Source organism: Accipiter gentilis, chromosome 22 (genome assembly GCF_929443795.1).
Source record: "Accipiter gentilis chromosome 22, bAccGen1.1, whole genome shotgun sequence".
NCBI lineage: Eukaryota > Metazoa > Chordata > Aves > Accipitriformes > Accipitridae > Astur > Astur gentilis.
The window spans coordinates 9,291,381-9,318,935 of NC_064901.1; positions in this window are offsets into that span (position 1 = coordinate 9,291,381).

The following is a 27,555-nucleotide window of genomic DNA, read 5'->3' on the forward strand; positions in this document are numbered from 1 at the left end:
TTAGTGGTTGCATGTATCTCCACAGAAGCATGTATCTGACATAGTAGCAGGTGGTTCTAGCAATTTTTTTTTTTTTTTAGTAATTTCAATTCAGAGAAAATGTGAGTTCAGTTCATTCTCATTTGTGAATATTCTGGTAGAAGTAGATACCAGTATTAATGATATTGTAGTTGTCATTTAGGGATCATGCAGAGACCTGCAGAGTCATTCTTAATCATCGTCACAGGAACCAAAACAAAAAGACAAAAATTCATGATTAAACATTTTAATCAGATGAAAAATAATTTTGATGTTATCAGCAGTTTCTTCCAAATAACCATATTATTTTTGATTAAGGATAAATTATATTTTTTTCCACACAAAGTGTGAAGCACGGTTAATAAGAATCTTAATAAGCTTTTCAGTTTAAACTATCCAATTAATTTAGGCAGCAAATGTCTAAATAGGTTAAATTGTATGTGGCAGAATAGCAATGAACATTTTTTTCTCTAACCATTGAAGTGGTCTGATCAACCCTCATAGACTTCTAAATGGCAGTTGATATCACCCTTTTTCTTCCTTTCTATTATGATTGCTATAGGAAGATGAAGCATTTCCTGCAAGTCAGGAGAGAAGAAAAGCTGAATAGAAAGCTGAAAGAGAATTGAGACAAGGATAAAGGACAGTTATTAAATTTGTGAACTCTATCAGGGGACAAGAAAATAAACTGTATGACTGACTAGAAGTGTATTGGAGTATGACATTTCATTTTTATGCAGGTCTCAGTGTGATAAAGGTAACACATTGAAGAACACTGCAATTCCACAAAAGCAGTTAGCACATTCATTGAATATCAAGATGGCTAAAGTGCTTCTCTTTTGTCGCTATCTCATGTTTTTATATGGGCAATATAGTTCAGGAGCTCATGACTGAATATCAGACTCTCTGCTTCTATAGCGAGTTTATTATAGGTTTCCTTTTTATTCCACACAGGAACATAATCTCTAGCTGACATTTTTTCTCCTCTCAATTTATAAGGCTGTATTCATTTAGGAGTTTTCAGACTATATGTACCCAAGCAAAACAAAATGAATGGAAATGCAAAAAGGAATGAGTTGTAAACTCACCATTAGGGCTACATTGAATATGTGCTGAAATAGAGAGCAAAGGGCTGAAAGGAAATGCATTTGAGTGTGAAGAGACTGTAGAATTGGTTGCAAAGTCAGAAACTATTTTAGGACGCAGTCAGGCACCAATGACATCTGTTTGCTAAAGAAAGAAAAAGAGAAAGGGATATGATCATTGGTGAGACAAGAGTATGGCAATATGCTTGAAGCCCTGACAGCCCTAGACTGAGCCTGGATAATCCAGCCTGCATGCTGTAAAGCCAGATTCCTAAATTCAGCAAGTCCTTCATAGAATTAGGCTTCCAGTATTGCCTTGGATTCAGGGCATGGGAAAACTACTGCAGCAACCGGTGAATTGTCTGCCAGATTGTGAAAACATGGGTTTTATTAAATATTTATGAATGGGTATCTTTTGCCTTTTATTTTGCTAAAACTTTTGCTAGTGTTAATTAGAACAAAATACATAAATTTTGTTCAAAATTTATTTACATATGGAGAAATGTCAAATGATATCATGCACAGTTTGATTTTTTAAGCAAACATTTTCTACAACAACACAAAACGGTTCATACCTATAGTCCTGAGCAGATCTAAGGGTGAGAGCAAAATGTCCACATTGTTCTTCACTATGTTCTAAAAGCCACATTGTCCTTCAAAACACAGTTCAAACTTCAAATGTACACACATAGGATGCACCTACCTTACTGACTAGTGCTATACAAAGAAGAAGGTAGGAAGCTTTGACTTTCCATTAGGGTTATAGGACCATATACTTACACAACATCTTTAAAAACAATGAAATTTGCACCAACTGTTGGTTGTAGATACACGCTGTGCAGCTGTACCTAACAGGCAAGCAAAGTAGATTTCTATACAGATATCCCAGACGGTTTTGCTGTCATTGCTAAAATCCTGCACACATGTAAAGAGCAAACTGCTGGAAGGTCATTCTTTCACATTGCAAGTGGTGATCTCTAGATGGTGCACTAATGCACAATTTCAGTCTTGGCTTAGCCACGAGGAAAACCTTAAAGAGAGCACAGCAGTGTTCTGCAGTGCACAGCAAAGAAATCCAGGCGTAGATACAAAGTAAATCAACGCCTAAAAAGAGCCATTCCAAAGCACTAAATCACCAGTGTAGATGCACACACCTTCCCTTCCCTTCCCTTCCCTTCCCTTCCCTTCCCTTCCCTTCCCTTCCCTTCCCTTCCCTTCCCTTCCCTTCCCTTCCCTTCCCTTCCCTTCCCTTCCCTTCCCTTCCCTTCCCTTCCCTTCCCTTCCCTTCCCTTCCCTTCCCTTCCCTTCCCTTCCCTTCCCTTCCTTCATGAAATAATTGAACTCTACTTCTCAGCTGTGTGGGAAATTCTGGCTACTTCTTCATCACCACGTAATTCTGCCATCAGGCTCAATCCAGCTTCTCTGCTCCTAGTCTACAGACACGTGTATCACATTACTTCCAAGCTTCTTTTTAGAGCAAACCAGCTAGGTCCCATTGAGACAAGTCTTTATTTTGGTGGAAGTTCTCTCTAGGGATCATTCTTGGTAGGCTTTAGGGCTTAATCACAAACATTTGGCTCTTTTAACTCTCCATAGTCCTTCATGCTCATCCATGGAGGTCTTGTGCTTATTATAACATAGTAGTGTCCCCCATTTCCCCAAGTGATAGCTTCCTATTATTTACTTATGACATTACTGGAAACATATGTACAGTAGAAAAATAGGTTTTAAGTTCAGAGGGCCACCACAAGGAGTTTGGAAGAGACCTTGGCAAAGTTTTACACAATGTGGTGATAGCCTGCCCAGTCTGGTGGAATTTAGCCTTTGGCTGTATGGAGATTACCCTTTATGCGCCATGAGGCCTGGGGACCAGTGGATACTCTCGTAGTTGGTCTTAGCCTTCAATGTGATCTAAGAGAAAATTCCTTGATCCATCCTTCACAATTTATACACTCTGTATAAACTAAGTAACAGTACTATGATGTGGTTTTATTTAACAAAGATTGTTTAAACAAAAAATACACCTATAAACTAAAGTGTCCTTGTTTCATTAGGTAGCTTATTTGATTTCATTGAGATTTCTTTACACACACTTTATACACAGACTTACATTCTCTGTTACTTTCGTTCAGCTTTTCAACTAAGCTTAAAAATGCCATAGATGAATAACATTTTTCATTTGTATTGCATCCCAGCACATGCAGTGGATACTTTCCTTCTATCTCATTCCTCAGTCTCACTCAGAGTTCAACTTGACTCACAGCTTTTTTTTTTTTTTTTTTGACTTCATTTGTTTCTAGGGTCAATTGCCATTGACAATCCAATCCATTTATTTCAAACTTACTTTGCTGACTTATTAAAGTATACACAAAAAGGAATATGTCTGTCTGAGGTTCTTCTTTCAATTACAATTAATTTATGTTTTTTCCCCATTAGGATGAAGCATGCTGTAGTTCCCTAGAACAAAAGGTATAGCATGTAACTCCAGATCATACTCATGTTTTATCCCACTATACCTGAAAAAAACCAAATCAATACATAGGGGAGCTTAATCACTCAGATGACCTTCTTACCTGAGTGGGGGAATAAATGGAGAGACTTAGATTCATTAGTATTAAGAACAAGCACAACCACAGTGTTATGGTCTATTAAATTAATCTCTGTACTGAACCCAGCAACCTACGTGTGGCCTCATATCTTGACTATGACATATCAAAAGAATAAGAATCCTTCTACTTTCCTGACAATTTATTTCTGTGGTAGCTTGTCCCATTATTTTAATTTATGTACCTTTTTACCTCCCCATTTCTTGAACTGTTGCATAAACTGTTACACTACAGCATATGGCTGAAATATTCTTATGTTTTTATTTTTATTTTGCAGTATTGGTAGGTTATTTGAAAGAAGTCCAATTCCATATTTAGAAAATATTGAGGTCCATGGTTATGCTATTTGCCTTTTTGTTTTTTGGAGGGGATATGCACCACAGTGGGAAAGGTGCTTAACTCTCCGCATAGAGCATCCATGAAATGTCAAAAGAAAAGTGTGAGTAGCCAGATTCAACATAAGTCATTTGTCCGGGTAGTACACATATATGATACCGTTTGTCATCCATTGAAATAAAGTGTGGTAGGTTGACCCTGGCTGGATGCCAGGTGCCCACCAAAGCCGCTCTATCACTCCCCCTCCTCAGCTGGACAGGGGAGAGAAAATATAACAAAAGGCTCGTGGGTTGAGATAAGGACAGTTTAATAAAGCAAAAGCAAAAGCTAAGGTTGTGCACGAAATCAAAGGAAAACAAATGATGTTATTCTCTACTTCCCATCAGCAGGCGATGTCTGGCCACTTGCTGGGAAGCAGGGCTTCAGGATGGGTAGTGCTTGCTCCAGAAGACAAATGTAAACTGATGAATGGCCCCCACATCTATCTCCCTTTACTTAGCTTTTATAGCTGAGCTGATGTGACAAGGTACGGAATATCCTTTTGATCAGTTTGGGTCAGCTGTCCTGGCTATGTTCCCCCCCAAGCCCTTGCCCACCCCCAGCCTGCTGGTGAGGGGGGGTGGAAACGTCGGCGAGCCAGCCTCGCTGCTGTGCCAGCGCTGCTCAGCAGCAGCCAAACCACTGGTGTGCTACCAACACCTGTCCAGCTACTGATGCAGAGCACAGAACTACGAGGGCTGCTGTGGGGAGAATTAACTCCACCTCTGCTAGACCCAATACATAAAGATAAAAGAAATTGCTTTTGTTTCTTTAGTTTTGTTAGAATTCTATAAAATATACCCATAAAGATCATGGAGAGAACTATGTGATAGATGCTGACTACAGAAGCCATGTTTTACAAGTAGAGTAGGTTACACTGTAAAGGAAGGTTTTCTTTTCACAGCACTCTTGAGAAGATTAGTATAATATAGCGGGTTTTTACACGCTATATTTAGACATTTAGAAGACAATAGCAGAGGAAGAAAACCATAACAACAAACACAATTAGTTTGGCATTTGCAAAACAAATGTTCATAAAATCAGCTGAACTTTGCAATTCTCCATATGTGCCACAAAAATTTAACTTGAAGCACACTTGAAATTAACCATCTCTAAACCAGTGGAATGAACCTGCTAAAGTAGCTGAATTAATCCATGAAAATGACTGATATTTTTGCTGGATTATTCTGCCAGATTTAGTTTCATATGAGACAGGCATATAATTCACCCAGGCATGAAAATTATTTGGGTTTTAATAGTTTGCTATTCTTGAAAAAGCAATACCCATGGACTGTTAATCAATCAGATTATATAAATATTTGGGTTTTTAAATACTTACAGAAAAGTTGCATGTTTTTATATTGCAATATGCCTTGCATATTAAACATTCCTGGAATAAATTTCCAAAATAGCTTGTACGTAATATTACTGTGACTGTATTTTGAAGTCTTGTACCTGAATTGCTTGAGGAAATTTGAGTATTTTTACCACATAGTATTGTGAAAATTGATGCCAAGCATATATTAAGGGTGTAACTCTTAAGGTCTAAAACCATGATTGATATTGCAGATTTAAATATGTGTGCATCTGTCAACTACAACAGTAGTAGCATAGCATGTGGAGACAGTTTACTACTTAAACGTCCACCAGGTGCTTGAGAATTTCCCAATTCAAGCTTAAAACTGGCTAAAAAATTTCTAGAGAAAGATTAGATTTCAGTAAAACTAGGTCACAGGAAATTATATTATTATTCCTGATATTAAAAAAATGAAGCTTGGTTTATACTTTATAATAATGATATGTTTAAAAGAAAATATAAAAGCTGAAAATGTCAAATATTTGTTATATCTGTTATGCTTAGACCTATTTATCCTTACATATAATGTATGTGTATGTTTGTAACAGGATCTCTACCTATGTGATATACATTTGAGGGGCTGTTGGACATTTACCTTAATGTAAGAATGGATGGCATTTTAAAATCTCAGCATTTCACACAAAAAGGGAAATCCACATTTGCAACAGGCTGTAGTATAGTATTTTTCCATACCTGAAAAATATCTACCTGAAAACAAAGAGGCAACCAGTCCAGATGAGATATGCTCACAATAGGAGTGACTGTTGGAAATGCAGGTAAACGTTTGAGAAAACCTGAGCTTCAGCACCTAGCTGAAGTTTAGTAGCCAACCAGCTGTTAGCAATAATTTTACATAGTGGATAAAACCATGGATGGACCACTTCTGTGATGTATGCGATGAGGTGAATCAGATGCTATCTGATGCATTGTATAAGATAGCACTTTATTCCTTCATTTTTAATTTTAATCAACTTTCATGTACTTTGCAGTGCTAATTAGTAATGGCTGAAAGATAAACAAGTTCTCAAAAAATAGGAGTCTTAGGGAAAATGAGTAAAGAAAAACAAAGCTCTGAGAAGGAGGTGGAAAGAGACATGAAATCCATGCTAGAAGACTATAATAATAGGACACAGAAGACAGAACTAAACAGAAATATTTTTCCTCATTTTATTTCCCTCACTTCCTTTTTTTTTTTTTTTTTTTTTTTTTCCAAATTAAAACAATTACTTAAGGAAACTAAGACTATACCAAGGAATGAGTTGTTGCAAATTCTGTTTGAAATGTTCACGATCAAAACAGAATTGATTTCCTTTTGGAGAATTTGGGTTTTGCAGTATAGGGAAGGAGAAGGATGAGTCACAGCAGGAGGGGGAGAGGGAAGAGGAAGCAACAAACCCCATAAAAGTAACTTCTTTCAAAATGGAGCTTGATCAATGGATTATGTGATGTGGTTATCTGCTCTAGCACTAGCGAGGGAATGGTCTCAATGACCAACAAAGTCCCTTTACGATCTAATGTTCTACAGTATCTATCATTTTAAGTTTCTTCAGGGATCACTCCAATTTCAAGATGATAGCTGTAATTGAACCCTAAGGTGGTAAATACATTTGGTTACAACAGGAGATAGTAACTCCTTATGGAGGCCAAGTTGTTCCCAGAGCACTCAAGTTGGAAATTTGCATCCCAAATGATTGATTCCGTTGCATAATTATGGTGATGATATGATTATTTGTCTTTTTTTAATCTTTTATTTGCACAGCTACTAGCCAGAGCTCTGTTAGTTTTTACTAACTGCAAGATACAGGAGAATGTTTCAGTCATGGGCCCAAACTTTAATAAGGTTGCTCTCTCTGAGCTTATAAATAAACCAAGGTCATGCTCTGCATCAGGGCACACTTTGCAGCTTTTCAAGCTGCTTCATGAATGTGAACTCTACACGGACAGGGGCTGATGCAACTTGAAAAACCCCAGAAGTAGCAATCTGAAGCATTTGTCTTATTTGGAGCTAAGTGAACAGTCTTCCTGACATCCCCATCCTAGAGAGTCTGCCTTATTGCTGTCTGGAACTGAGCGCGAAACCCTTCCTGTCATCCTCAGGTTGTTATGTAGAATCTGCAGCTCAGGTATCTGACATGAAGGCAGGCAGTTAAAATTGTTGTGTTGGGAATGAGTGGAAAGAAGCATAATGGAAACATACTCCAGCAGACTATCTTTTCTCTAAGAGTGAAACAGAAATAGAAATCTTTTACTAAGATAAAACCAGTTTGTCCTCAGAGAAACACAAAATCCCATTTAAGTGTTTTCTTGCTGTTGTTAGCTGAAGTTGCAACCAGAGTTTGAATCATCATCGACACACTTTTCATTTCAGAAGATCACTGCTACTTTACTACAAATCATCGCTAGGTTTTGTAGGAGTGAACTTCCATAAAGGAACATGCATTCATAGAGTTTTTCAGGTTCATGTCAAAGTTGAGTCATGCATGTGACTTGTGGTATATTTGCCCTTGATGTTATATTGTAGATAAATTGGTCCCATCAGTTTTAAAATATGTACCCATATTTTATTAATGCAGTATCATTTTCTCTTTTTACTTTATAGTTAGTATAGTCATTGGACATGACACAAATACTATTGAAGTTATTATAGATATAAAAATCGTAAAAGTGAAGAAGGAATTATTTGGATTATCTTCGCGGTTTCTGGATTTACAAGATTTCAGGTTTGCTTGACAATTCATTGCTATATTAAACATGGAGCAGTAGAGATGAGATGAAAAAGAATCACACGGGACCCTGATGAAAATCTTTTAGAAAGCAGTCTTATTATCTTCAGGGAGTAGGAGGTAAACACTGAAAAGCAGCTTTAAAGCAGTTTCAGCTAGACTTCTAGAGAATCAAGTTTTCTGTTATTATTGTTATGCACGTTTCTAACCTCCTCTCAGAAGGGAAGACAGCTCATAGACATATGCTAGTTGTTTTCAATCTTTTTGTAAAGCTCTGTATGAATAGTTTGATTTGAAAGGTTCAGATACAGTGAAATTCATTCTTGGGCTGAAAACAAAGACTCTTCCACGCTTCAGCTATAATTACATCACCAGACCACAAAAATATAAACAGGGTGAATTTAATTTACTGATTAGGGAGTTTAATTTTAGACTGGAAACCAAGATACCGCAAATATCATCTCATGGTTTGCAAAATAAGCTATCTGTCAGCTGTTCCCTGGATAGCATTTAAACTGCTTTTAAAAAGAGCAGGATAAATAAGCAGTCTTCTTTTATTCCAGAAAGTTTGTTTCTTTCCAAGTTTCTAACAGCCTTTCTACTGAAATGTTGTAATGCATATTGGAGTGCATTTTGGCTGGAAATTATCAAAGAGAATGCAAGTTTGGGTACACGGGAAATGAAGAAATTGATCGTTTCTCAGTATCATCCATATTTGAAAGGGGAAGGATCATTTTAGAGATATGAAAAGAAAAAACACAGTTGGAAATAAAGATAGAAAAACCAAATTCCAAAATGTAAATAAGCAGATTAGTTTTGGTAGATAACAATAATTTGTGAGTTTCTCATGACTGTGGAATCTTTTGAGGTTGTCTTACTATTACTGAAAAGAATGTTTCTGCTTGTACTTGCAGTGTCAAGACCAGGTTGACAGTAATTTTTCTGAGAATCCTAGGTAGGTATTAGTGCATCATCTAGTCAACTAACTTCCAATTTATGTATCGCCTTCTCCTATTCTCTTGCCATTTGGTATGTCAGTAAAGTTTAACAATGCAAGGTTTGCCTGAATTGACAGGTTAAATAAATTTCATCTACAAGTTGTCAGCTATCTCTAGCCTTCGTTTTGTTCTTTATAAGTCATCCTATACATAATTTTGAATTTCAGTGTTTTCTTAAAGTTTTTGTGATTTTTTTTCTCCTTACCAAAGACAAAATGTTAAGGTTAGAAACCCCAAATATAAAATAATATACACAGTTATAATAACTGTAACAAGTCATCTTTGATGTTAATAAAATATATTGATTGTTTTTAAGGTTTCTTTTGCTTATAGTTTTAGTTTTGAAGGATTTCTTTTTTTAAGGTGGGACAGCAATCCAAAGCTTTTGAATATACTTATGATGTTCAAAAGATGAAAAATGAATAAATTGTTCTAAAAGATGTTTCATTTAATATAAATTATGAACACTGTTTGAAGGTTAAAGAAAGGCATTTGTTTTGTTCTAGATGACACACATACTTTTTCCCCTCCCCTCTGAAATTCAGAAAAAACCAGTAACACTAGTTTACTAGGCACAAACTGTAGGATTGAATCATGAGATGGTCTGATAGTTCAGAGAAAAGAAGAGAATGTTAACAGCAATAAATGATATCCATTCCAATGCGTATCAGAAGGGGTCTCCGAGCATGCTGTGTACACTGGTAGTGCCAAGAGGCATGTCAAAAAGCAGTAGTAGCTGCCCCTCTCACACCTGCCAAATATCCGTCTCATTGTCTTGTCTTCGGAAGCCGTGGAGAGCTGCTGCTCCTCTGCCTGCTGAGGAGCAAGAAGGAGCTCTGGAGGCAGCAGGGACCTTGCGCAGCCTCCAGGAGAGAGGGGAAGGTGGGCTTGGCCCCCTGCCTCCCTCCGCTCTGGCTCAGGACCTGGTGTGAAGCCTCCGGCTGCCGCCTCCCATCTCCTGCGTACGACGTCCGTGTCTGCAGGATCCTGCTATCTGAACAAATCGGGTTTGAGAATCACTGCTCTGGTGTTTGTGCTGTATATTTCTGTAAGGATCAGGGTCTCCTGCTCACTGTCCCTGCAGGGTACAGAACAGAGGAAAACCCTGGAAATCAGTCGTACGTGGTGATAACACTGTCTTTACCAAGCAGTCACTGAAAGCTGATCACGGGTCCTGTTTAAGATCAGGAACTGGGCTGACAGGGAGCTGCTTCTAAACACCATGGTCTACCTGGAACAGAGCAGTTTGAAATACCAGAGTGTTACTCCCCTCAGAAAGACGCTGCAGCGGTTTAATTGTGGGAGGGCCACCGCAAGCAGCCGCTGTCCAGAGGGACGAACTGGAAGAAGGGCCAGTGCTTGTCATGGTTTTCCAGGTGTATGGGACAGCCTTCTAAGAGGACAGCAACTTGAGAAGGATTCTCAAGTGGGACAGAAAGAATGAAAGGGAGAAATAACATTAAAAACGGAGTAGGGTGCTCTGGGTCACTTTTAGGAAGAGCGGTGGAGAAAGGAAAGGAAAAAGAAAGGTTAGGTTAGGGAACAGGGAACAGAGTCATGCACAGTGATGGGCTGAGCAGGGGCAAAGAATGGAGGAAAGGACACGTTGCCAAATCGCTAAAACAAACTGGTAATAACTACACCTTGTAAATTCATTTTCTGGGGATTAACCTCTCCTCTGTAGAGGACAGACACCTGTTAGAGAATTTTTGCTTACCTCTCTGCTATAACTCACAGATTCCTGATTATAGCCATTAATCTACAAGGACATATGCATTTTCTTTGATCTTCTTGCCTTTAATTTCTACTTTTACCAATCCTTCGTATTTTACCAAACCCAAAGGCTCTTGTGGCATCACCAGACTGTGTCATATATATATATATATATTTTTTTTTTATTTTTTTTTTCCCATGGGGAGGCCAAACACCTGGGATTGGGTGAGAATAAATAGCTTCAGTAGTACCCAGACTAAAGGTGTTTCTTTCTGAAATTAACACAGGCATAGATTCCTCATCCCTGGGACTTTTATCTAGGAATGGTAATATATGTTTTTTAATTACCTTCTATCTAAGCTTACATAAGAGAAAAGACATTATATTGTGGGTCACTCATGCTATGAATTTAGAAAATATGTATTATTGCACCTTTAAATTAAGTAATTTAAAGGCAAAGCATGTGGATATATATTTTAAAAAGAAAAGAAAAGGGAACAGAACAGTAACTGATTTTCCAAACAAGTTTATCCTCTACAAGACTTATATCAGGGGAGGGTGAATTGGTGAAGGCTGTGACCAATGACCTTGCAAAAATTGTTAGGGATGGAAAAGTCCTATGTGATAATTCTCTATCTATTTTTAAAAGCATGTCTTTTGAGAGATATGGGGATAGAAAGGCTAAGTATATTTCATTGTTTTGAAAGGGTTGTTGGTTTTCACAAGATTGGTAAACACGGAGTGACTGAACAGGATGTATAACAGGTGAAGAATGCTGTACAATATTTGGAAAAGTATAGCAGTGCATGGAGATATTACTGGAACTTGCAGGATATCAAGGAATTCTGCATTCTACAGTATTTCCTGTGGAGGGTGATCTCACGTCACTTAAAAATCCCATTAATTTCTACTGGTCATTACCATATATGAAACAGTGAAAATAAAGCAATATAAGAATGTGATGTCCCAGATTCCACCTACTGCTCTGTGATGAAAACAACAATATGAAGTATTGCATTTCTTATACTGAAACATAGAATATCTGCCCTAAAAGTATGCCATTTTGTAGCATGTGCTGCATCTTTTTGCCATTATGCATCAGTCTTTTTTAGTTCCAAGACATGTAGCACATACATTAGTATAAAAACTGAAGCCAAGCCTGGAAGTGATGGAAGAGAAATGCCACTGCTGCCTTCCATTGCAAGTGATGCATTATGTCTTTAGGCAGCAATAAAGGTAATGATTTCAGAGCTCTAAAATGAGCCTGCTAGATTTATGTTCAAAAAATTTCTTCTTGTCTTAACATTCTGAGCAACATAACGTCATTATCAAAGGTACAATGTTACAATGTTATGAAAAAGTACCCATGGGTACAAAGTACATGTTCAGTAATGCCACCTGTTTTCTGCTTTGTAACAATTACCCAAGTGCTCTAAAAATCTATTCTGAATAAACAGAACCTATCATTTTATTGTAGAATCTTGTTGTAGAAATAAAAATTTTCTTTTGAAACTTGCTGACTTTGATTTTTTAGAAAACAATGAAATTAAGAGATCAAATGTTAAAATATTTCAACATTTCAAAAAAAGAACATTTCAGATTTCATTTTCAAATACAAATTTTGTATCTGGAAATTTATCATGAAAGAAAAAGTCAGATTGTAAAAAATATATTATTTCACTGAACTTCTAAAAATTTAGTTATTAAGATGAAAACTTATTTATGAATTAAAAATTAATACATTTTATTGAAATTCTACTTCCTGAACAGTTTCTCCTAATATTGGCAGAATTCTATTCTACTAATAGAGACAACTTATTTACCCTTACGCTTATGTTTTTTCACCTGGCCAACTCTTTCACTTGGGATGGTCCATAGGTGAACTACTTCCATAATTACAAGTTTCACGTTTGTAAACGCCATTTTTTTTAAAGTACTTTCTCAGCTTGGTATTTTAAAGTCTCTGATCCAGGTCTCAGAAGATATGTAGGCACCTCTCTTTTTACTTTCCCAAATTCTCCAAGGCTGCTTTTCAGCTGCTGCTCAAACCTACAGTTACATAAACCTTGGTGCTTAATCTTCTGTGTGTCAACATTTGCAGAATCACTTTGGTGCTGAATCTGCTCTACAGCAAAATACATCTTTAGAGTCATAGGTTAAGTGAAGGCTTAAGAGGGTTTAAAAAAAATATTTCTCAAATTACATGGGATTTTTTTATTTTTTTTTTTTTTTGTGGTACTGTGATCTGATCACAATGTTATGTTTAGAGCATTTTTGACACTGAGTAGCAGTGCTACTTCATTAAGATAAAAAGAGGAAATCCAGCTACATGTGGAAAAACAACAAACTGCCCACAAAAAGAGTCTATCAGGACACAAGTAAGTTAAAGGCAAATGCAAGAGTGTTATTTAACAAGAGGAGGGAGAACAGTCAGATGGTTTCGGGAGCTGCTGTTTGTCTAACACAGCCATGGACCCTGCCATTAAATAGGCTCTAAAACCATTAAATGAGCTAACGTTCTCAAAAACAACTCAGGTATGTACTTGATGTTCTGCTATCTCAGGTATTAAAACCAAAGTTGCCTCATCAGGAAAGATTAACAGCTATGGAAAGGTATTCACTTAGCAGACAACTAGCTTTTGAGGATGCTACTACCAAAAACCTGTTTGTCTCTGCTTCTCTTTTGTGTTGCCATCCCAAAAGCTCTGCTGGTACTGGTTCATCTCACTGTTCCTTGATCTGGTCCAACAAGATCAATATAAGCAAGGTTAGTTTAAACTGAAGGTTTGAGATGATTCATTGTATTTTATCTAAAGAAGGACTAGTGAGCATTTCATTGGCAGGATGTGAACTAATGCCAGAAGGGTACCGATGAACTTTTTGTAATGGTAATGTTTCGGACTTTCCCATTTTATATTTTGTCAGGAACACTTACACGAGGCAGAGGCCAGCATTAGCCCAGCTATACTGTTTCTGCTGCATGAACCGCTTCAATTATTTCTGCACACCACTGAATAACACTTTAGAGGCTGGAAAGCTAGTAGAATCTTGAACGACAGAGGTTTCTGAAATACTTGTTGGATATTTCAGTAGTAAATACAGTGCAGAATTTAATTCTAATTTTCAGCTAGCTGTGATAGAATAGCTTTTATATGTGTAATAGATATTTATCTGATGATTCATATTCTATTTGCATTTATATATACACCTTTATATATTAGAAGGATATTTTAAGCATAACTATGTAAACATTAATATCTGCATAATTAATAAATATTCATCTAAACACATATATGTGTATTTTAAATAGTTGATGTTATTATAGGAAAAAATCCCTCACAAATTTGTATTTAATCTGAGACAATCTTAAACCTACTGCTATTATGGTTAGGCTGATCAACTCCCTGTGTAATTTCTCCTTTTCTATTGCCTCCTTCTGCACCTTAATTCACTGAAATATATATTTATTTGAAGAAGAATCAGAACCTTGTACATGCCCCATCATCTACAGCAACCAAAGGTACTTTATAGTGCAGCTGAGACCATTACAGACATGCGCATGTGCACATGCACAAACTATGAGAATGTGAGAGCTTGTGCTGTATGTGAAGTAATGGGCACAGAAGCACAGCAAGGCATCCTTACTCTTGCAGTTTGAATTCCTTCGGCGGTTTGTTGGCACAATTTATGACAGTTATTTATATTCACTGCAAGCCTGGGGAAAGAACAAAGCTTGAAAGGGGGCTTGCTGGTAAGAGTTTTCAGTCCTTAGAAAATGTAAGTAAAATGGAAAATATTACTTTATTGTATTTTTTTGCCAGTGGAACAATAATTACATTTAATCATTCTTCTTCTTACATTGAAAGTAAGTTACATAACATTTGAAAGGACTTATGAAGATTAAAAATATGATATGTTCATTTTTTTTCTGCTTTGAATTTATTTAGGTGCAAAAATAACAAATTTTACAGAGCAAGAAAATTATTATTTTAGGAAAAATGTATTACAATATTAACAAAGTCAAAATCAGAAGTAAAGGTAAAAGCAAGACATGCTTGTGAAGTTCCAAGCCACAGTAAAAGGCAACATAATTGGTGATGAATTTTTTCCACTAGGAAAAAAATATGAAGATGAAAAGGTTTCCATAGCAATGCACTCATATTACTTCCTCTTAAAGCAAAAAGGCTCTCTAGAATGAGAACACTCTTTAGCAAAAATGAATGCAAATACATTACAAAGGCTTTATTCTGTACATTTCTTTTATTATTTCATTTTATAAGACTTCAAAGCTTCAAAGAACTGGGAGATGAGGCACTAAGTTATAGTGACTTGGCCCATACAGAAAATAAACCAGCATCAGTAGTAAAATAAGACACATTCACAAGGTGATCAGTGACACATCATGATGGACACAAGCTTTGTCAATGAAACACAGAAGCTGTTAGTTTGCTTTATTGCATTCTTCTTCTACCAACTGCGAGAATGGAGATAAAATTAAGATTTACCTCCGCACATCCCATATTTCAAAGTTAGCTGGAAGTCTACGTGGTTCTTGGTGAAATAAGTTCCAAAATTTGTGTTTTAAATTACATACTGTATAAATGCTATGTTTGGAACTATTATAATGGTATAGAGTAGCCAGATCACAAAGTTACATCTTCCTGATTTGTCCTACTGTTCTTTCTTCCCCTCTGCCTTTCACAGCCAACACGGTAGCAACAATATGGAAATTGTTTCTGTTCCTAACTTTCCCAACTATAAAACAGAATAATTACTCACCATTCCATAGCACAACAGATCCTGAAATAAAATATCTCTGTATACAAATGTAGAATATTACTATTAATTATTACTCTTAATAAGGACACATTTTGTCATTTTGGTTAAATAGAAAAATACTTGACTTTTGTGTCCTGATTTTGATAGGAAATTTTCTCCACTAAAATGTTTCTTTCCAGCATTAACTGTTTTTAAAATACATTAGGTAAACTCACTGGCCCAGGACTGCCACTCTATACAGTTTTAAAGAAGCACGTCACCTTGAAATAGGAAGTCAGTGCAGAATCAAATTCTGTTCCTATGTCGATCACTCATACGTTTGCCATTCTGAAAGAATAATTACTTTCTGAAAGACAGTACCTATGATTCATTCAAATTTTGCATCCATTTAATTTCATTTCTTAGCCTGTGAATGTTATGTGTTCATAATGAATTTGTCAGATGAGACAAGTTGAGAGAACTGGTCTCACTAAAGTTAGTGGGAGACAAGCCTTTAATCTTCATACAACACTTTGATCCAAAAATTCGTATCAGCTAAAACATCAATATTATAATGCAGATCTCTGTAGTGGTTAATATTGAATTTGTATTGTACCACGGCAATAAGTTGACTATTATTCTTGCTTGCCTATTGTCTCAGCATAGTCCAATTCTCAGCAATTTTGAAACCTTTTTTTTAAAATAAATAACTTTTCCACTGTGTACTGCATTCTCATAGTCTGGGAATCTTTGACTTGATTGTGGTACTTTAACTAAAATGTTTATTTTAGGTCCTGGATCCCTAGGGCCTACATTTTTTAATGACATCTCATGAGGAAAGGAAAGAAAAAAAAAAGAAAAAAAAAGTTATTTTTATAATGTCTCTCTCTTATAATCTATAATAGTTAAGAAGTCATACAAAGAAAACCTTCATCCCTGGAGGTCAGGTCTGAAAAAATATTTTGCAATATTTCATTCAGTTATGAGATACAATTTGGTGAGTTATGGAATATTCTGCAAATTGGTAAATTATCAAGAACAGCTGTCACTTTCCTTATATGAATGCATATGTCTGTTTGCAAAGCAATTCACTAATGGAGTAATATATTTCTCAGTGTAAATAAGATTTAGTAAAACCAGCTAACAAGATACTTCCTTTGGTAACAACATCAAAACTAGCATTTTTTCAAATTAAAATTCGTAGAGAAAAGAGATCTGATCAAAGCTGATACCTATTTAGGTCTACTCAGAACTCAAAATCACTGATTTTTTTGAATATAACAAAAGCAATTCCAAATTAAATGGCAAATTTCTATGTCGAAAGATGTACATAACAGACAAAGTTATATTTGTATGATACAGTTCCAGGCTGATGCAAATCTCATACGTAAGTTGACTCCAGAAGTGCGCTATGGTTTCACAGGCAGTCAATCCAGATTTACATTGGTGTTGCAAAGAGTGGAAATGCATTCTTAGAATTCTAAAGCAAATTTTAAGAAGTTCTATAATTCTACTGAAATGAGTGGGTTTGGATGGACAAAAAAATTAAAGAACATTTGTGTCAGAGATTGTATAAAATATGGCTATGGGGATTCATTTTACTCAAGGGGTACCTATTTGAGCACTTGACTCACTTTGTCCTTCCAATTTTTCATTTAAATTACTATACATATGTTTTGCTTTCCTTTCTTGCTCTTAGCGTTCAATGAAATTGGAGTGAGAAATGAATTTTGTGCTCCACAGGATGCAGAGAATAGCTTTTGCATCTGGTTGCGTCTATTGCTTCCTGATAGTCTGGGTGTTTGGGACCATAAAACTCCCTAAGTGCTCTATTCTGGTAATATTACCTGGCCACTATTACTGGTGTTCTGACTCCTCTGATTTCCTATATCTGTGGACTCCAAGAATGGTTTGGCTGTCTATTTTGTAGTTGTTAACTCAATAGCTCGCTCTAACTGGGTGGGAACTACTTCTCCTACAACGATGATGTCTCTTAGCCATGTGTTGTGCAAGATTGTATTCCAGTCTTCTGGAAGGTCAAAAAGTTCTACTGAAACTTGTAATAATTTGATAATAGCTTAATAATTGCCACTTGGGCTGTTCTGCATTTCCATGGAAGTATTTACTCTCAGTAATTGGGCATGTCTCTGAAAATCCCTTTCTAATTATGATCTGTATTTTCTTTTTCTGTGCTCATTGTGTTCCAGAGTGTCTATTCTGGTACTATTTATAGTATCTTTTCTTTCTGTGTCAGCCAGACTTTTTAACATAATGGCCAAATTTTAGAAATGTGTTTACAATCTAATGCACTAACATTGGATAAATAACAATAGAATTTTGGGGGCAAATATTGCTCTGTAATTGCTTCTAAAGTTGATCTGGACCTATAATGCTATGATCACTTGGGGAATTTTGCCTCATAAATACAATATGTATTTTAAGGTCTCAGTTTCATAACACTTTTTCATTTTCTGATTTGTAATATATTGAAACAACAACAAAAATGTGTAAAGAGAGTAAGATTCTTGACCAGGCTTTCGTAAACTCTGCTTCTTCTTGTTAATTACCCCAGGAAGCCTTCATGGGGAACATGGAGAAAAAAAATACTTAAAGGAAAGGTTTATGTCATCCTGAAGTATCTTGTAAAAAAGTTAGATGACTGATTTCCTAAAAAAATGCATATTTCTCTTAATTTACTACAAAAGGCATTTATAGTGGTTCTTCAGCTGTAGAGAACCAGATTTCAGATGTACAACATGAACCAAAATGAATTGTGATGATCAAGCCTGCAATATAATGGAAGGCACGGTTGAGGGCTTTTTGATGGTTCACTAGTTTTAACTTTTGTGGACACTTTGCCTGTGATATTACCTGTAATTTTCTATGCTTTTCTTATTATATAACTCAACAGAGCACCAATGTCCAGAATTACTTATCCACCCCTTTCACAGGCATTGCTTTTATTTATTTGTAAAAAAAAAAAGAAAAAAAAAGATGTTCAGCACTGCCTTCAAATCAGACTTCTTGAATACGTTTAATTTACAGAGTAAAGATATTTATAATAATTTTCAGAGGCATATTCCTACCTGGAGCCCTGTGGAATTTTTTGCAGGTTGGAGACCTGTATATTAAAACTTAATAAATATATTACTGAATGAGTGAAGATAAATAGATACATTATTATGCAGTTCAGAATAGTTAAAAATCCTTTTAATTTCTCCTACATGCATATTCACCATGACATACATATTTAAAGAGAATTTAGATATAACATACACATTATGAAGTGTATAGCAAGACACATCATAAAACAGCAATTGTCATTTAAGTTTTATGTACTCACAAACATGTGCATTATCCTTGTGCTTATTCTCTTGTTTTGCAATACATTTTTAAGATGACAACATATGAACATTTTCAGACTGCTTGCTAAAGAAATGTATATTCTTCACCAAGTGTGGCTATTTATATTCATTACTTAATGCCATGTTCTCAACACATACAAAAAGAAAACATGAAGATAACATCCAAAGGTAAATTTTTAGCAGTCCATGGGAATATTTTTATTCAAATATTAAAATCTATATTCATGTTGGTAAAGTCCCTAGTAACAGTCTTGAAAAGCCATATAAATAAGATTTGGTTTAAATCACTGAAACACAGAAAAGTGAGAATTAAGGCTAAAATGTCATTCTTCAGTGAGCCTGCCGTGCTTAGGTTTTGCAGTTGACCTAAGAAGCTCAAAACACAGAGGTATGAGTTTTCATTCACTTGAATTAGACAAGGAAAATACTGCAAACCATATGAATACTGAAATAATTTAAAAAAAACCCCACAAAACAACAAACCAAACCCACAAACAACAACCACCACGATTATGCTTTGACTGTGTTTCCTCTTTTTCTCCTGTGTTCATGTTGCATACCCAATTAAGCTGAGAAGCAAGATGTGGTAGACTCAGTAAAGGCAGTTTAAGATATGACTGCTCCACGACATGTTCACCCATATTTTACAGACTAGTGTCTCAGGGCAAATGCTGATACAACTGACCGAAGTCTGGGGTGCTGAAGACTCTCGAACACAGGGCCAGCTGTTCAGGCAATATGTAGATAACCCTCCAGAGGAGAAACAGGGCAGACAGCAGAGCAGTAACATCATAAAGCACCAGACCTAGGTCTCCAAAATGCTTTGACTGAAATCCCTGAGTTTTAGTGATATGAAAAGCCACACATTTTAAGCTATGTAAGAAAACTTTTTTTTTTTTTTTTTTTTGGTAGCAAATCAATGTGCTAGATTATACACATTTGTACTTTGATGGACTCATGAAATCACAGAAAAAATGTTAGTATCTGTGTCGTTAGTCATAATGTGGCAATAAAACTTACATATTGGTAACTGCAGAGTGGAAAAAAAAATCAGAAAGAAAAATTCATCCTCTGTCTAGGCAGTACTATCTGATATCTTTGTGATATGTTTGACTGGCATTAACCTTTATGTTACTAATTGAGGCAATTGGTTCTTTTTAGTATTATTTAGTAATGTAAAAATAATGTATTAATTTTTAAATACAAATATATTGTATATTTATAATGAGTTGGTAGAGACCCCTGAAGTTCAAACAGTCTTCCCTCTCTTCTATCACTTATCGGGAATTCTGTGGCTAGTGTGAGACACTAAGAAATGCTTCTATCATATTAATGTACTACATTAACAATGTTTATAGAAACCTCTGCAGGTTTCTAAAGGATTTCCCCTCCTATTCTCCCTGGCTTTTCTGTGATCTTGAGACCTGTACAGGAAATTGAACATTGTTAAATGGCCTAATACATTTATTTTAAAGATGACACAGGTAGGGACTACAGTGCTTTGATGTTTGCCAAGTCTCTCTTGACACAAGCCAGAGGTTAAGGCAGAAAGAAAAGAAAAAATATATTTGCATAATTTAAATGTAAACATCCCATTTACTATTTTGAAAAGTGCCAGAAAAAATCATCTACTACTTTGATATGCACATTTTACCTTTGATATGAACAACTCTCATATTAAATTCCTGAAGCAGAAGGCTCTATTATAGCAATTTAGAATATGTTCCTTTCATTCTGTCAAACCAGATTAAAGAGGACTAGTATGAAAGATGCCTACATTTGCAATCGATCAGATAATGGTTCTGCTGCTTGAAAGTATACTTTCTCTATAATAGAAAACTTTTGCTCACTTTTTTCTTTTTCCTTAAGAAAATTAACAAGGTGGCTTTTTTCCCCTTCTCTGTCCCAAATTTCATAAACACATCTCAAATATTGGAGATGTTCTCAAATATTTTCTCAAACTTTGGGACAGCAAAGATGGGACAAGAAAGATTTAGACAAGAATGGCTTTACCCGCTTAAAGCCTCTCTGAAAAGCTTCAGCCAGAATTATATTGTTAGCCTTCTATTTTTTAAACACTGCAGTAATAGGAGTAACAATGTCATTGAAATTTTCCACAAAGCTTCTGTAATATCATGAAAGTCCTGTGAAAGACTGAGTTTAGACATTTGGGTCAATCTATAATGGTCTTCACATTTAAGGGGTTGGGATACATTTCTTCCTTTATCTCCCAAGTTATTTCTGAACTACATTAGACTGATTTTCCCTTTGAATAGTGTGAACTCTGTAGGTAGCTTTTCCCAAATAATTCCATTTTTCTTTGGTTTATTTCCAATTTCAGAAGGTGATAATGTCATCAATGCGAGTTTGTTATGACTGTGTAATCCAGGCAGCATTTAGCTGACCTGCCTCAATATTACGGTTTAAGGACCAGTCAGCCTTTTAACATAATCTTGCGTAACATCAGTGATGAGAACAGGTTTTATTTTTCCTCTGTGGAAAAATGGCTTTCCAGTTAAATTCAGTGTGCTGGCATTCTTTTCTTTACGTCATCTGGTGGGCTATCCGAAAAAGAAATGCATCAGTCACAGTGACACGTTGACTCTCCAGTGATTTGCATGCAAGCTTATCTTACTATTTCCTCACAGTATTCTCAGATACAGTTCTGCATCTGAACTGTATCTGAGAATTCAGTTATAAAGATTTAGTTATAAACCCCTACTCTGACTTTTTTCCTACTTCTTGTGTATGTGCTTCACAAATGACTACAAAACCTCCATGTTTGTACCATTCTTTGGTGATGATGCCAAAAATCAAAAAATCAATTAGAATTGATTTGTCAAACTTTACTTTTTTATCTTGTGCTCACTTTGAATTCCCTTCTTCCTGCTGCATCTGAAGTTAACAGCCATCTCCCAGCTGTGATAGGTTTTTGACCTACTGACATACACAGTTGTTGATATGACCTTGTTGGAAAAGGGTTTTTTATTTACTTTATTAGTAAAGTTATTAACCTTTTCCAAGACTTCAAAAGACTTTTCCCAACAGTTCTGCATCTGCTGATATTTAACAAGAATTAAGAAGATGGGCTTCAAGCCCTAAGTAAGTGTTTAGGTAAGTTTTTACTGTAACTTATCTTTGGAATTCCTTGAAAAGATACTGCTCTGCAAATCCCTCCTGTAATGTAAGTTATTAATGACCCACTGAGTACATACAATGACTGCTTCAGCCTCTTGTTCAGTGTTACCCTCCCCAAAATCTCTAACAACATCAAAAAAATTCCATTTTTTCATTTAGATAGGTGATTAAGTCAGATCGTATGCCAGGTTATCTGGGGAGGGTAAATACAGCAAAACTTTAACTTAATCACTTGCTGTTTCAATATATTAGTAACCTGCACTTAAGTGTCCCTTCGAATCTCTCAGCCTAACTATTTGTTTTACCTCATTTAGTTCCACAAATCCTTAAAAACTAGAGTAAATAAATTTTTCCCTTGTCTGACAGTATGTTCATCCACCCTTAGTCGTCAGTGAAATCTAACTCCTGACACAGTTTCAACTTCTCCAATAGGAAAAGGATTGCATCTACGGAGAAAATAAGGTCACACGGGCACAACCACAGTTTTTCCGCTTTTGTGGTGATCATAGAATAAACCAACAATATCCATCAAGACTCCAAGGAAAGAGTCTTAAAAGGGACTGAAGGCAGCTTTTCCCCTGACATGTCTGACAATGTCATCTTCTGATAATATGCAATAGTTTTTCATTTCTCTATGCACATCATACCAATATTTGATTGTGCATTTCATAAGCTTTATCTGAGCTATGCACGATACCTGGTACACCCTCTTAATGGATTATAGGTAGATATTTCCTAGGTGAACGCCTCTGCGCAAAAGCCAACTTCTAGGAAGAATATCTCCATATTTCCCCTTAACATTTTGGGCTTAGATTCATAGCTTGGTAAGTGAGAAGTCTTTTCTAGGTTCTGAGACAAACTCTGCAGGAATTTTGTCTATACAGATGTTAGGTTCATCCAGTCCTGCTGGGTCTTTGTCTCATACTTATCGTATTATGCTTGAGCATGCCTCAGGAGTTCTTTAGTTCCCTTTTTCCTGTTTGTAATGTTAGCCCTGTAGCATAAGCCTCTTTCCCCTCCCGTACATATTTGTCTCCCTCAAGTCTAAAGACACACAGTGGGTACTTCTTCCACTGGAAATTATTTAATTAACTAATTAAAACAGATTTAAAAAAAGAATCACTACAAAAGTATCATCTATCAACCTGTCTTTATAACTTGCCATGCACATGCATCTTTCTCCGTTGATCTCACATCCCAAAGCTATGCATAAGAGCTATGCATCTTCCAGTCATTGGAGAAATAGACACAAGAAAGTTTTAGCTTAGGAGATTTAAACACAACCATAATGGATGATTCTTGTTGTGAAGTACTTCTGTGTTGTTTTATAATGATCCGACATTATACAGCATTTTCCATCTTCACAGCACAAGAAGATTCCTGAATTGAAAGCATGAATTCCTACAGTTAAAGATAAGGGCTGTGTTGTGCATCAAATGCACAGTGGACAAGCAATATTGGGATTGCACTAGCACTGCAAATAAGAGATGTCTGTTGAGAAAAAAAAATGCAAATACTTTTGAAACAGCACGATTCATTAAATGCAGTTAAAATATATTTTTATACCACCAATAGAAAGCATCAGGTGCCTGAGATACCAAAACCACACCTGATTTTCTGGTTTATTTTGGGTCTGTACTGCAACACGTGTCAGAGTCTGCAAATTCTCAGAAAAGGAACACCTTTGTGTAGGATGCAGGACTATGCATATTGACTGAACACAATAAATATTTGTAATCATAGGAAAAGAACACTTGTTGTTACAGCAGTTGTGTTAGAGAGTACCCAAGGGCATTAGTGGTTAGGATAAAAGCACAGGTATGTACAACTTCATAATTTGTGCATATGGTAGATTTACTGGTGAGTTCTGGGAAGGAAAAGTGCTCCATAGCAGTATGGAAATGTGGGTAGCTCAGCAGGCCCAGAGGTATTTGTACTATGCTGTGACCTATTTTGTTACATGTTCATCAAAATATATGAAACTGAAAAATTCTGAGTCGGTAATAATTTTTTTTGTGATAGCTCATGGTTCTGACAGCCAAATTCAGTATAATAGCTTAGTACTGCATTTCTTTACCATCTAAAATATTAATATGAGATTGACTAAATATCTCTTCTAAAGTCTATATGGCCCAGAGGTTATTAAGAAATCCTGGTTTTGTCTTCAGGGGGTTCAGTCTACTTTCCATACCTGCAGATAGCTTTTGTGCGCTCAGCTTTTGAAGGATGGATCTTTTTCAAAGCAAAGGCAGAGGAATGCTAATAAATCACATCTTTATGAAATATTCATTAATTCAGTGTGTTCTTTACAAGGCTGCTGCCAAGGCAGCGCAGGGTGACGAATTACATTTTACACACACAGGAAATGGTTGACAAGATACATTGTCTTTATAGAGGGTTTCCTGAATGGTCACATACAAAGCTAACCAACAAAAGTTGTTTACACTACTAAGCAAGCAGGACAAAAATGCAGCTGTCTATATCCCTGCCAAGTTCCTGTACCTCCTCTTTTATGAAGAGTTTTCCCTCCTGGCTTAGTTCTACTTTTTTCTTGTAACAAATTTTGTTCTTATGAGGTGCTTTACTTGGAATGCCAGTGGAATGAAGTCAGATGGTAAGAAAAAAGTGAGCCAGCCTTGTGGCCTTTGTTGCATCTTATGAGAGGATGTGGACTTGCCTTAAGGTCTCTCTTATTCATGTGTCAGCAGTCGTCAGAAACACACTGCAGAAAAACAAGCTGAATGTTCCTTCACTAGAGAGTGAAATGGAATCTCTTTCTTGATTGCCTCTTTCATCTCTTTAGCACTCTGAAAGCAACCCCTGGGTAGCAAGGACACTGGAATCAGTATGACTATGCTCCGTCTTGCCCACAATTGCGCCCTAACACAACATCATGATAAAGGATGGTGTTCTTGTGAAATCACTCAAAGGGCACATCTTTCATTACAAGGTACATATCTTTTGGCTGGCTCAGTAAAAGAGGAATGACATAGATTTACAAAGACTCAAAGGCAAAGTTTGAAGAAAGTAGCCATTAAAAAGTAATGGAACTCTTTCTTTTCAGGGGAGTGTACAAAATGTACAAGAACTGGGTTTTGTCCTGGACATGAAAGGAAAGACAAGACCCAATGAGTATGATTTAATTAGACTGCATCTTTATTAGGTCATCTGGGAACTATGCAGGTCATCTAAATTATTCCCACTTTCTGGAGGGCAAACCCCACCACACTCAAACTCCACACCCTCTGGATTTTTAACAGGGTGTTTGGAGACTTACTGCTCTCTGCTTATATGAAGGTGAAGGGGCTGCTGAAATGAGAAATATCCCTCGGTCTGTCTACATATCATATATAGTGGCAGTGTCCCGTTCTGTTCCTGAAAATTTCTTGGTGTTGGTTCTATCCATGACTGTTCCCAATTCCCATAAACGGAGAATGAAATTATGCTTGAGTTTTCTTGATAACGCATCAAGTATCTTGGTTATCTTTGTTCACTCAAAGCAGATTCCTAAATAGTTCATTCTCTTGTCTAAATATACACACATATGTACCTTGTCTGGGAAGAGGAAAATTTTATATTTTCCTATTTGTTCACCTTTGCACTTTATTTAACATTAGAGCTCTTGTATAAAAAAAATATCTGTGTAGAATTGAATCATTCCATAAGCAGTCAGATATCTCAGAGAGCACAGGTAATGCCTTTCCCAAGCAAAGCTTGATTGCAGGCCAGCAGAGTGTCTGTGAAAAAAATATTCCTGACCCTTTGTCATCTCCCAGAAGCTCTGTTACTTCCTTTGGCATTAGACATAGTGCTTATCTTGTCTTTGTTTCCTTATCATACTTTCTCTGTGGTTCCTCTTCCCATTGAATCTTTCAACTACCTGTTATCCCAAACCTCAATAAATAAATTCCTTGTCTTTTTGATTTGATTGCAATGCCTGGTCAAGGCTTCGTTTCACCTCCTGGGCTTGATGCATACTGTCTCCTCTCTTCTCAGCCATCTGTTCAGGCTCTGATGTTGTTTCTGGGTACAGTGTCTCGACACCTCTAGTTTCGAGCATTCACACACCCTGTTACACCAGGTTCCTAACTGGTGTGTGACACCAGCCTCTGTACTGTACTTTTGACCAAATTGAATAAGCCTGGCTACCCATGTTTTTTTTGAAGACACCTGATACCTTTTGAATGTATCCTGTGTGACCACATTGCAAATATTGCAGCTTTTATCTCCAAAGATACAATGACTGAATCAAGATTTTTCAAACTTCAGAAAATGCTAGGACACCAGCATGTTTTTTTATTTTGTTGATACTGTTACTATTACTGTAAGGTTTTTGGGGGGTTTATGTCTACATGTTTTACTTCCAAAATACATACACAGTTTGAGAACAATATGGATGTCCTACCCTGAAAATAAAATAAGCTCCTTTTATTTTTCATACTAGCTTCCTTTCCATGAACAAGGTTTGTGCTTGATTTCAAAAGTGTTTAAAAAACCCAACAAACCAAAGCCTGAACGTTACCTTTTGTATAAGGTAGGGAAAAAAAACCATTGTTATGTGAGGGTGTCTCAGTATTTTAAAATTGGGAATAGCTGTTCTTTTCTTAGCTGTCACAAGTAGCCACTCTGTAGTTTTATATCTGGTGGGTGACGTGAAGATTTTTAATTCTGAATTAAGTTTGTGATGGTAAACAGTGTATGCTAGACTTTTTTTCCAAGAAATCTAGATTTATCCACCAAAGATCAGATCACAATCTAATCACATAAAAGGAACAACTTGAATGGCTTTTAAGACTGCAATACATTTTAAAGTGCTTACCTGAGACCAAATCCAGCTGATCACTAAACAGATCTTGTTTGCACATAAATATGCAATACCTTCTGTTTTCACAATGAACATGTATGTAATTAAGAAAAAATAATTTTAAATAGCAACTTAAACAAAACAACTTGTGTTTGGAACAAGAGAGTAAGGTATTAATTCTTATTTGCTTCTTTTTCACATTCACATGAGTTTCTGTTAACTTAAGTATAACCTGTTTATTTTGGGGCAACAAAATGCAGTCCCCTAATCATTCTGGGTCAAATTCTCCTGAACTTCACCATTGTTACCACACTGAAGTTCATGAGCATGAACTAGCAGAATTTACGTGCACACTGGATACAGTAAGAGGAAAAACATTTTCCTTTATATAGCAGGGTCATGAGCAATGAATGGAGACTCTCAATTCTATTGAAATGCATGATAATTAAAAATAAGAAGTCCAAGAAGTAAGTCTAATGGGAAATGTTCTGTAATTTGTTTCAGTTTCTAAGGTCAATTTTTAAAAAATTCAAACAAACTGTCATTTGAATCATTTCAGCTCACTAGGGAACATACATCATTGAAGTATCACTGAAGCATGTCATCTGGCTTTTC